The sequence below is a fragment of the Fulmarus glacialis genome, unplaced genomic scaffold (assembly GCF_000690835.1).
Source record: "Fulmarus glacialis isolate BGI_N327 unplaced genomic scaffold, ASM69083v1 Scaffold37530, whole genome shotgun sequence".
In the NCBI taxonomy this organism is placed as follows: domain Eukaryota; kingdom Metazoa; phylum Chordata; class Aves; order Procellariiformes; family Procellariidae; genus Fulmarus; species Fulmarus glacialis.
In genome coordinates, this window is record NW_009187767.1 from 3,292 (window position 1) to 15,517 (window position 12,226).

Sequence of the window (12,226 nt, forward strand, 5' to 3'; positions counted from 1 at the left end):
TCATGCAATATTTTTATTTTCTGTAGCCTGTTGTCAAGTGTTCAATTTACAAGAAGTTTTGCAAAGTTGCAAGTGACATAGCAGTTAAGAATTTTTTCTATCCTTCTGATGCTTAGTTGAAATCCAAAAAGAAAAAATTATTTCAGCTGAAATTAAATATGTAAGTTTACGCTGATGGGAGACACCAGAGCAACTCAGGTGTCTCTTTTCTTTACCTGTCTTTGGTTTCATGCTGACCATTGAACTGGAAATGTTGAATAGTGGGGGTTTTTTTTGTCTCTTTTTACTGAATTCATGTAGTAAAATGCTTTCCATGTGTCTATTGATGTATGTCTTGATTTTGAATTTTTTTCGCATGTATTTTGCTATTTATGTTCTGTCTGCTTATGATGGCTACACAAAACATTTTATCACTGAAGACGTTGACTAAAAAAGACCTATAAGTAGTTCATAAATTGAGTAGTGTGAGAAGAATACGCAGTTTAGCGCACTACTAGTGTAAAAGTGTTTTTGTTGTTATCTTGGTTCTGGATGAGAATCTGAGGAACTGAATTTCAGAAGTCTTTTTAACTTTGAAATCCTGAGCTAGCACACAAAACTAATGTCTTAAAAACTACTTGTAAAGCAGGCTCTGGGTTCCACCTGCAGAGTGGCACAGATGTCACAAGGAGGACAAATATAGGTGTCAATAAACTATGAATCATCTTATTTGCTAGGAGCAATGGTATTCAGATTGCCCTTCTTAACTGTGTCAGGGCTGTACTAGTTGTCACAGTAAAATCAGTGAACACGGACTTTCATCTCCACTCCCGTCATGATATCAGCTTAGGCTGATGTTGTAGTTTCACCAGCATTTCTTTTATCATGAGTGCTTTTGTCCTTGTGTCACCTTTCTGTTGTGCTGGTATCACCCTTGGTGAAGGCTGGTGCTGAAAAGCACTGAGGAACTGGTCTGGGTTAAAAATACCTTTTACTTTCCTGCGAGGCTGTCTCCCCTGCCCTGGTTCTGTTTCCCAATCTATTTTATTATGCAGCCAGAAAAAACGGTTGTTCCTTCACTTGTGCTGGAGTGGGAGCAGGTACGAGTAATGGGGGGAAAGGTTCATTAAAATGGCATTGCTACCATTAAAAGTGCACTTATAATTGCAAACTTACCCTGTAAACAGTCAGACTTGCTATCCTTGAGCAGGCTATGCTCAAGAGAAGCTGCTTGTAGCAGCTTTATGAATTCCTATGTGCTGCCTGCATGCGTTTAATTGTATTGTGAATTCTTTGTAGTTTGGATTATCTTTTATATTGATATGGTGCCTTGCACACTGGGCCCCGTGCCTGGAGCCTCTATGCAAAGTATTTCTTTCTTTTTTTTTTCTTTTTTTTTCTTTCTTTTTTTTTTCTTTTTTTTTTTTGTTGTTGTTGTTAAAGCAGTACCTCGCCAAATGTGTGGATATGAGCGTAACTTTGTATGGTGCACTGCAAAAGGAATAGTATGTGCAGTGCAAAAAGTTGTTACGTTTCTACAGACATCTCCTCGAGTAGAATTCAAGAGAATGCTCCCATCCCAGTGATGGCATTTTGGGTTTATGGGTATGTCTGAGATAAAAACATAGCTTGCTAAGAAAAAACTCTAATCCTTTTATTCTTTGTTTTCCAACAAAAGAAGGGGACAATTCTTGCTGGAGTCTGAAACACAAAGATCAGTTTGTTGACGTGGAAATAACTTGCATTGTATCATCAGTCCTGAAATGGCTTGAAGCAAAGTCACAAAAACCTGATCCAATGCTTCTCTGTATGCTTTTAGAGTACGGGTATGGTGCATGTTGGTACTGTGCCCTTTCTTTCAGGAAAGTTATTTGAGGCGACAAGTAGATTTTTTTTTTTTTTTTAATTGGGTTTTGCCTGATCTGTTAAAAAATAAAGTGCCTGGAAATTGGTACTAGTAGTTGAAGCTGATGGGTTTTGATGTGTACCTGAGCAGAGTGCAGGGCGACTGGGGAGGAGAAACTTCTTGGTTTAGAACTGTTATCGCCGGTGAAAGAGGAAAGATCTTTTTTTTGGGGGGGAAAGTGTTTCTGTTCAGTTATGTTTTGAAATACAATATTTGTCAAGTGTATCTGATTTCTTTGTAAAGACTTTACAGCCAATATTTTCAATTGTTTTCTTCTGGTAAAATGTTGTTTGTTTTGTTTTTAATGAAAAGGTGTTGGCTGAAGCATCAAGAGTATCAAGGTTATTGGTCAGATGTGCTCATTTATTCAGTTAAGTAAATACTGCGGTATTTGTTTACCATGTGGCATTACGAATAGATGGGAATGGAAATGCCTATAGTCTGTTCAGAGAAGTAGTAGCTGGTAATGTTGCCTTCTCCTGTACAGATGAAAATTGCTTAGATTCAGGTATATTGCACATGAATACTTTAGTGTATTTTACAGTAGTTGCATTTATAACATCTACTAAAATCCCTTTTTTGTTTGTTTAGATCTAGATCTATTTGGAAATATCTGGATTAAATACATTCTTTAATCACTTTTGCAGTTGGAGTTCTGTGGCTTGTCTTTTCAGTACTGAAATAAAAAATTCACTTTTGAGACTTTAACTGTACAGAATGGGTCTGACAAGCTTAATGAAATTATTGTAATGCACTTTGGAAGTGCCCTGTCCACCCTTGTCTCTTGTGGCTGAGATGTGTAGGAGACACTGTGTACAAAAGCCAAGAGACTAATGGAGTAAGCTCAGTGTTCACTGTCAACTTCGAAATTAAACCTTTCACAAAACTACTTGTGAGCTGTATTCCTCAGAAACTTTGTTACAGATTCTAATTCCTTCGGTCACTTGCATTATTACTATTGTGCCAACAACATTTTTTCTGTAGCATCTTTTGTTCTGTACCAAGTTAGGCTGTAGAAGAGGAGTCTGCTTGAGTTTGTTTGTACATGAAGAAGTGATAAAACTGTAAGGCAAGGCTGTAAATAGCTTTATGCTAAGCTCTGGTGTTCAGGAAGTCCACTCATTTAAACTTCTAACCACGAACATGACTCTTATATTTTGGAGAAGGGAGAAGATTGGGAGGAGGGAGTGCAAAATACAGCAGCTGTTAGAGCTCTCTGTGCCTCTCTCTTCAGCAAGTCCTTTAATGAGCGTTTGAAATGTTACGGGATGAAAAATCCCCCGACTGAATTTCAGATTATCCTGAAACTGCTTCTCATACGCTGAAGTGGTCCACTTGATCAATTAGGGAAGCTTACCTGAAAGTTGCAGAAAAAAGGTTCCTGAACAGTGACTGGACCATGCTGAGTGCTGGTTTGATCCAGAGTTTTTCCCAATCTGTTGAAATGAGGTTGATACTGTATTTTAAAACTGAACAGCTTAGATACCCCATTTGAACTACATTTAAAAGTATGGGATGGAAAATTGCCTCTAAAGCTGTGGAAATTGTGCAATTTGGTGTTCTTGCTTTTATCCTGTAGAGACTTTACGCATATCCTTGTGAAGTGTGATTGCATGCCGTCGGTTGCTTTCATCCAAAGTGCTGGAGCCTCGGACAAAACTTAATTGAATCTAGACAGACTTTTGTGATAAGCAAGGGAGCTGCTTTAACAGATGGTGAAATTATATGACCTTGACTCATCTGTTGAGCCAACAGCAGTGGGAAAGCATTACGCTTTTTGGATATAGTCGGCTGGATGAACCTGCAGCTATATAATGTGTATGGAAGACAGTGAGTGTGGATGAAAGCAAATTCCTTGGTTTGAGTGTGAACAAGAAAATCATCTTGAGGCGAGGTAATAGAGAAAGAGTGGAGACAGAGTGTGCTTAGAAACCGGCTCGGGTGATGAGGGCTGCAGTGTTGCTTTAGGTTCAGGCAGTGCTGTGTAGCCTGGTAGTTTTGTATAGTAACTGGAATATTGAACTGGCACCCAACACTTCGCTTTTGTTCACAGCTCTGCTGTGCTAACTGCTGGAAAAGGTGCCCCTTTTTCTCAGGTGACTGAGTGCTCCATACAAAAAGTGAACCGAACACAGTGACCTCTTCTGCAAAGCACTGAAACCTGTACATGAAAAATGCTAGCTAAGACTTTTTTTGGTAATTTAAATGCATAGTTATATATAAGCCTAATCTTTCTTTGTACTGGAGACAGTCCAGTTATCTTCTCTTTTACTGCTGTTGCATGCTGAGTAGACTATTAGACACTTGTCTGTTTCTTGTATACTGGTGTTTTACAGGAACATTAGTATTAGGCTGCGTACTCTGCTGCTTGCCAAGCTTCTGCGCTGGAAGTATTATTGTCTCCTGTGTTATTCTGATGTGGCATATCCATTGCCTAATGCACTTTGTTGATGGGATACATTTTTTTGAGCTATTTGTATTTGGCAATCTTTCAGGATCGGAAAGAGGAAAAAAAAATAAGTGCAATTGACTTGGCCAGATGTAGCTGGTTCATCCCTACTTGCTTTCTGGCTGAGCTGATCTATTTTAAACTGCAGAGATGTCTTGTGGTCCTGGGTGGTCTCTGAATGCTTGGAAAGATGGTAAAAACTGCATTCTCCTGTAGTAGTGGAAAATACTGAAAGAAGATGGAGAATCCTTACAACATATCTGTGATGAAACCTGTGCATTAATGGGGTGTTTCATTCTGTCTGTGAAGTTGTCATTTGGTGTTTTAAGCTGATTTTAAAAAGCTCTGCTTTTACAAACTCACAGCCTGCATAATGCTGCTTTATACACTGTTCTTGAGCTTCCTGAAAGTACAAAATAATGGAGCACTTTTAAAAATTTCCTTTAGCAAAGGAACTAAGGTCTAGCTAACGAGATCTGGAGCAGAAGTAAACCTTCACAGCTGTGTAATGTCATTAATGTATTTTGCCGATAATATCAGCCTCTACTTTGCATTTTGTGTTATGCAAAGTCCTGCATGTTGATTGCTTGAAAATTGAACAAAGAGCTGATATATTTTTGAAGTTGGATTTTTATAACAAGATCTGGTTTTAAAAATGGTGTAAGACACTTTTGGTAATCAAGCCAGTTAATGTTAGGTGATGGAGAGTTTTGTTTTCATGTAAGCTTTTGAGGTTAGGTTGTCATCTGAATACTGTTCCATGCAGCATTGCTTTGCCCTTGGAGCAACCTTTTGTTTTTGTCTCCATAGGTCTTTCACTGCTCTCAGTCACCTTGACTGGATGTTTCCTCTCTCTAGTGCTTGTACACAGCTATGAATGTTCCTATTCCATACTGTTTGTTGAGTCCTGACCCCCAGGGCTTTCATGGGAACCCTCTGGAAGTCCAACACTTCTATAGCCCTTAGAAGGGTACCTTCACAGCAAGTGGAAAAGAGCGTTTCTGGAACTGCCGTTAGTACTGAGTCAAAGCAAAGATGCTCCCATTCTTCTGTTCACAGCCAACTTCTGTCAAACCGGCTCACCCTCCAAGGGGTGCAGTCACCTCAAAAGGGAAAGGTGCTGTGGAAGATTATTGACCATGAAGTAGTGTAAACACCATCCAAGACAGCTTGAGTGGTACCCAAAAGTGTACTCAGATTTCAAACAGAATCAAATGGGGTTTTACAATACACTAATTTCCATGCATTCATCCCTAGACTCAAACTATAAGCACAATGCAACCTTGATAAGTGGCTTTGACTACAGGATGAGTCTGGAAGGTCATTTCCTCCAGCTGTCCCTAACGTTCAGATGTCTCTTTGCTGCCTGTTCTCCATTGCTCTGTGATTCCTCCCTTGAGTACAGAGTACAACAGGCACTTACGAGGAAACATCTGGCTTTTCCACCTCACCTCCATTTCTGAAACTGTATTTCACTTCTGCAGTAACTCTGGTCAAGTATAAACTAATTATTTCTCTTTTTCTTTGGGATGCAGGAGAAAAAACAGGAGTGTCAGGAGAAATTGGAAGTCTATTCATGTTCTTACTGCTCTGTTTAGTTGTTCTGGCTGAGAGGCCTGGGTCTCCAAACAACAATATAATGTACCTTCATAGGTTGCCTGACACTAATACTTATGAGAATGTTTTGTAGTGATAAACTAGACCTTTCATCATGCTGAAGAATATTGATTTAAACAACAACAAAAAACCCAAAAACCTAAGGCCTTTGTATCTCATTGCATATCCCTCAGTGATTTGGAACCTCCAACTGCAGCTGTACAAATTACCAGCTCTGGACTGGAAAGACTTAGGATGTGGCAGTGTAGTAGCTTCCTGGAGCACTCCAAAAAGCACATTTACAACAGTAGTTGATGTGCCAAGACGGAACTTGGGAGCAGCAGCTTTTTTTGTGATAATGTCAGCACCCTTCCTTGGGTAGTGTTCTGAGACTTTAGTTTATAAACACTTAGCACAGATTTCCTTTAGGATGGCTTTTGTCACCCTAAGGCTCTGCCATCGCCTCTTGCTTTGCAGCCGCTGCCTGTGTTGCATTTCCCAAAGGTTGCGCTGTGTGGGTCATTGCAGAAGATGCCGGCACAGCTGGTTCCAGCTTTCTTTTGAAAGAGCCTCCTAGGGAGAGTGCAGTTGCTGATGTTTACAGTGCTCAACAGCATGTCCGCTATGCTGCATGGTAGCTTAAAAAAAAGGCGGGGAGGGAAGGCAGGGTGTCAGTTCTAGGTCAGCTGCCTTTAAAATTTATGTCTGCCTAATGCAACGCAAGCAAAATCGGAGCAGAAGGAATGCATTATTTTGCTGCCTAGGATATCGTCCTAGGACCCAGAGGGTGGGTAGGTTGAGCAAGTACAAGGCGGTGGGAAACAATGGTAAAGGAAATTAGCCCACGTCAGCATGAGAGAGTGGTGTGGGAGCAGTTCAGCTTTTGTAAATTGCTGCATTAAAGAGTGAACAAAATAATATGTTGCAACTCCGCACCAGCGTTATCAGTCTTTCTACTTACTAATGTTCTGAAGCCAGCAAGATTACAGCTGGTGCAATAAAAGTTCCATAAAATGACATTGACTTTGCAATGTCATTTTGCCATAGCAACTACGGTGACAATAACTGAGTTGAGTGTATGCTATAGACAAGATGTGACTGTAGAAAAATACTTCTTCCTTTGGTAATGATGAATATTTTTCACTTTACTTCCTCACCTCTTCTTTCTTCAGGTGAATATTGTGTTCTTAAGGTAATTATATACATTTTTATCTCCCCTTCCTATGAAACTCCTTTCTGCTCTATTTTCATTTTACAAAAGGCAGCACCGCCTTCCTGTTTTTGGCTACCACAGGTGGAAATTTATGGTCTAATTTTTCTGTATTTATTTTTCTTTAGTGCTGAATAGCTATGGGTACATTGCCATTGATTACTTGGTTACAAGATGTCTTTGGAAATAAGGTGGCTTGTCTGCTTTTTTTCCATTGGTATTGGCTAGATTTGTTACCTGTGTAACAAATCTTGTTCCCATTTTTTTTAAGGAGTCTTCTCTGGAAGCTGAAGTCTAGCTCTGCATTTCTCTTTCTGTTTAGCTTCCATGGAGTGCCCCCCACTGTGACTACTTAATGACGATTTACGTCATTGTTCTATTAAGTGATGGGTAAACATAAACTGAGTTCTTTAAGGTCCTTGGTAGCAAACTGCTTCTGTTGTAATTAATGGGATGTATGAGATTCTCATATGCAGTTAACTCATATGCATTAACTCTTAACTGTTAGTTCGGGTAGATGATATGGTGGAGCCAACTCAGTGATTCACCTTGCTGCTGAAGGAAGGGGACGGTCTCACTCATGTCCCTTCTCATATTTTGACATGAGTAATTTTAATTAGGCAGCTAGATACAAGCAATAGTATTCATAACCAGAGTCAATTCTAAGCCATCCTACCTGGAGGTTCAAGAATGATACAGAGTTCGGGTAATGGTATCACAGAGGAGAAAGAGGGAGAGCTTTAGACAGATCACAAATCTTGGCAACGTTAGCTGAGTCTGTTTTCGCTTGTGGCCTGCCCTTTGTGAGGTATATCGGGAAAGTATTGATAACTGATATGAGGATGCTCTTATCTGCATTCCATATGCTTCACCTTAAAAGGGGTGTCTGGCAGAAAGTTGAAGAGTCTTACCAAAGCATTCAAATAACTACAGTGTGTAGTCAAAACTAGCAATCTTCATCACCACAATGAGAAGAAATTAAATGTCATTAGTCTATTTTGTGGATGCATCCACAAAGCCCCTTCATTTTTAGTCTTATAAAATGCAAACTTTTGATGTCATCAGATATCTTTGATCCGTTTTATTTAAAGAATTTAGTTAGCACTTGCACTCCCTCTACCTTTTTCGAGCTTACCTATAAATTGTATCTTAAAAATAATGTACTTCCTACGCAGGTTAAAAAACCCAGACTGCTATCTTTGCAGTACAAGTAAATACCGCTCCTTACCCTCCTAGTTCAGTACAGAGTTTTATATTCTGGTTTGCTTGGTTACTAACAATGAGTATGCACTTTAGAAACACCACAGCTGTAAATAATTCTTATATTTATCAGAACTGTCCCTACTGTAGAGAGAAAAAAGCAGAATGGGTAAAAGCTCAGCATATTATGAAGATGTTGGCTTGTAGAGGAATGAGTAGGGAGTACTGAGTGTATGAGTTAGCATGATTGTGTAGCGCAGCTGAAAATTATGTTACTGCTGTCTAGCCCCTGGCTCTCGTTTTGTGAAGCCTGTTTAAACTGATCCAAAGCTTAGTTGATCTGGTCTTGAAAGAAAAATTGAAATGCTGCAGAAAATTTTCTAGTTACATCGTAAGCAAGGAGGAAAAAGGAGAATCTGTTAAGTCCTTTGGGTAAGGAGGAGATTAACCTGAGTCGGATATGTCCCAATTACTAAATCAATAGTTTGCCAAAGGTCTTTGATAGGAGTAATGATATGTCATCTAATGGAAGTGAGGTTGCACTAATAAAAATAATTACATCATAGGTGAACCTTATTTTGACTTCTAGGTGAAAGTTGTCATGCGATACGTGCCCCAGGGCTCACCATGTAGGCAGGGCTAGGTGGCTTTGTGAGCTGGCGCGACTGAGCCGGAATGAAACTTAAAGGAGCCAAGTGCAAGTCATGCACTGGGGGAGCAACGAGAAGAGCTTCTGTCCTAAGCTGGGTGCAGGAGCCATTCACCGCAGCAGAGGAGGAGGCGGGTGAGACTAGTTGGTTGCAGGATGGCTGACATGCAAATGCCTTGGTAAAGGCAGGGGAACACTGATAACAAGTTAAAATTCTAAGAGCTTTTCCCTCGCTTATGTTTTTGCCTTTCTCTGAAACATGGGGAGAGAAAAGTGGGGAAGCTACACTGATGTCCATGGTGTTCCCTTCCCAAGTGAAACTGGGAATCTTTTCATGGGGCCTGCCCAGAGTTTTTCTCATACTGCAGTTAAACTGATAACTGGGTTCAGACTTGTAAAGAAACTTCCTTCCAGGCTATGATTGCAGGGACTGTTTGGACTTGATGTGTCTTTCATTGTGATGTGGGCCATTAGTCCCTAGGATCACTTTCACATGTGTTACTGCAGCCCCAGGTTGCATTTAAGATATTTAACATATTGGCGATGTCAGATCTTTTCCTGTCTTACTGTAGCACAATGTAATTTTGGTGGCTTTGGTTCTCGTGTTGTGGAGTGTCCCTTCTGGCTTATGATGGACAGAGTGATGACTTGCTGAGGTGCAGCGTGTGAACTTCATGACTACGCATCTAGTACGTGATTGTCTATGAGTATGCAGGACTGGACATGATGATCCTGTGTTCTCCCTACATGATTTCACTATCAGCTTAAAGGGATCTATGACAGGGCTGCGACTCCCACCTTTCTTCCTGCCTGTGGCATCCCAGTTCGTGTGTCTCAATGTTTCCTTTGCCCAAGCCCGATCAGCCTTTCAGGTCCGAGTTGACTGAAAAATAACTTTTTTGTCAAAAGACTAAGCTTTCAGTTGGGTCAGTCAGCTGCTGTGACTTACCCTGCAGCTGCCTGAGGACCAGACCCGTCGGCAGTGGTGCTGTGGGACTGCACGCTGGGGCTTCCCCGTGCAGCCGTCGCTGGTGGTTGGATCAGTGTACGTGGACCAGGAGAATGCCCGTATGATTCTGGCTGGGAGTTGGGCACAAAACGGGGCTGTATCCCTGAAATAGTTCCTGTAGGAAGGGGCTTTTCTGTGCCTGTTGCCAGTGTTCAGCCTTGCTGTGAAGTCTGCAGTATCAGTTCTTTTAACAATTTATGGGCACGTGTGGAAGAAAATACAAATTGGTCTTTATTTTATGCAGCATCAGAATGGGAAATCCATTAATCTGGCAGAAAACCAATCTGAAGCGTGGTTGAAATGAAACGTGTTTTCACTAGTTCTGCTGCTCACAGACTACTTTATTCATGTAAGTGAATGACAGATTTGATGCTAGTTTAAAAAGCAAAGCATTAAATAAAGAGATACTGTGTAAATAATTCAGCAAGGGTGACTACACAGGGTAAGTATTAGATCTCTTATTGAACACTGCCAATGGGGAATTTTACAAGTAGACGTTCTAATATAGTTTCTAAACCTCTTTTATCTGTTTTTAGGATGCCCACATTTTTTAAAAGGAATTTATATTTATTTTGAAATTTGCTATTCTCTCCCCAATGTCTACTCTAAAATGTACATGCAGAGATTGTTGATGCACTCTAAGGAGTTAGGATTTGTGTTTTAAAGTGGACTGGCTTCAAAGACAAAGTTTGAAATCTAATCAAGGTAATGACTAACTAATATATCTCTCAAAACCTGGAAATTTCTCAAAGCACCTCTGTTGCATAGGGTTGCCTTGCCTGCCTTCTGTCACTCGCTTGGGCAGAACTGTCATCTAACAGGAACAGTGTTTACAAGCAGTATTATCAAAAAATAAAAGGCCACCTAATGGTAAGCAGGGGATGTAGCCAACTTGCCTGTGAGATGAATCTTTCAAAAAATGGGTTGGGTGGTTGAGAGAAGGCATAGAGCGTGGGGAAGGTGTTGGAAACTCCTCTCAGGGAAATCCGTAACAACAGCTGACACCCGGCTAAAGTTTAAAACTTTGTTGCAGAATATAGGTGTGTAATCCATCTAATGTAATAGGCAGTTTGTATTTGTTTGCCATGTGGCATAAGGGAGTAATGTAGTTAAAATAACTGCAATTATGTAAGCACGCAGCCTTGGGAAATAGGAAGGGCAGAGCTGGTATTTCCCAGGTAAAGCCTAAGATACCATCTGTGAAACATCTTGATTTAATTACCTTCTGAACTTCAAGAGCAGAATTAACAACAGTATACCAAGTGATTCTGAAACATGGAAGTTTCATAATTGTGCCTGAATATGTAAGCCAGTATTACTGTCATTTCTTAAGCTATCATTTTGAAATCAGACCTGTGTGGGTCAATGCTTTCTGCAGAGTGGAGGGTCCCCCTGTCATTACCTGCTTGCCAGGCCAGAGGGTGATGCTCCAGAACCTTTGCTTTTGGGATCTGCCTTGGGTGGAAATTATCCTGTTGAAGTTTGTACTGTATTGTCATATTCTCCAGTCTTTTGCTAAGAGGTTCCTGTAAAAGTAGCTTGTCCATCTTTCTAATAATTAGATTTGCTGTCTAATGCAAATTCTTAACTTTAAGTTCCCACTGAGTTTTAGAATTTGTTTTATTGAGTGACAGAGCTTACATTAGATTGTTTCGTTTTGCTTGGTTTTCTGTCAAGTTCTTTTATTTGCTTGTTTTGTTCAGTAGCCATCAACGTAAAACCCTTGTAAAATTGCTATTTAAAAGCAATTCTTGATATCTTTTTTAATATTTAAAAACTATGTAGGGGGAATAAATGAGCATCAAGAATGGCAAATATCTCTCATGTGGGTTATGCAAAGGAATGTGAGAAACTTCTTGTTCTCATTTAAAAATAAGGAATGTTTGAGGCGTACCAGTAATTCCCATTACAAGAATCACTAATAGTTTTGTGTGCTAACTGAACTTGAGCACTTCCAACAACTTATTACCTACTACTTGTCATCGTGAGGCATTCTCGTATGGTATTTGTGGCATTTTTGGCTGGTGTAAACAATCTTATCATCCACCCTTGCCTCTGCAGTAAAGGTAATGGTCCAACTTGAAATTGTCTCTGCCAAGCTGTATGCCTTAACTCAGCTGCAGTTAGAGGGCGTTTTCACCTGTCTGCTGAGCTGCAGGGGACCAGAGGCCAGCAAATGACTTTGCTCTTTTCACACAGCCCTTTCCCTCTTTGCCTCACTTACACCC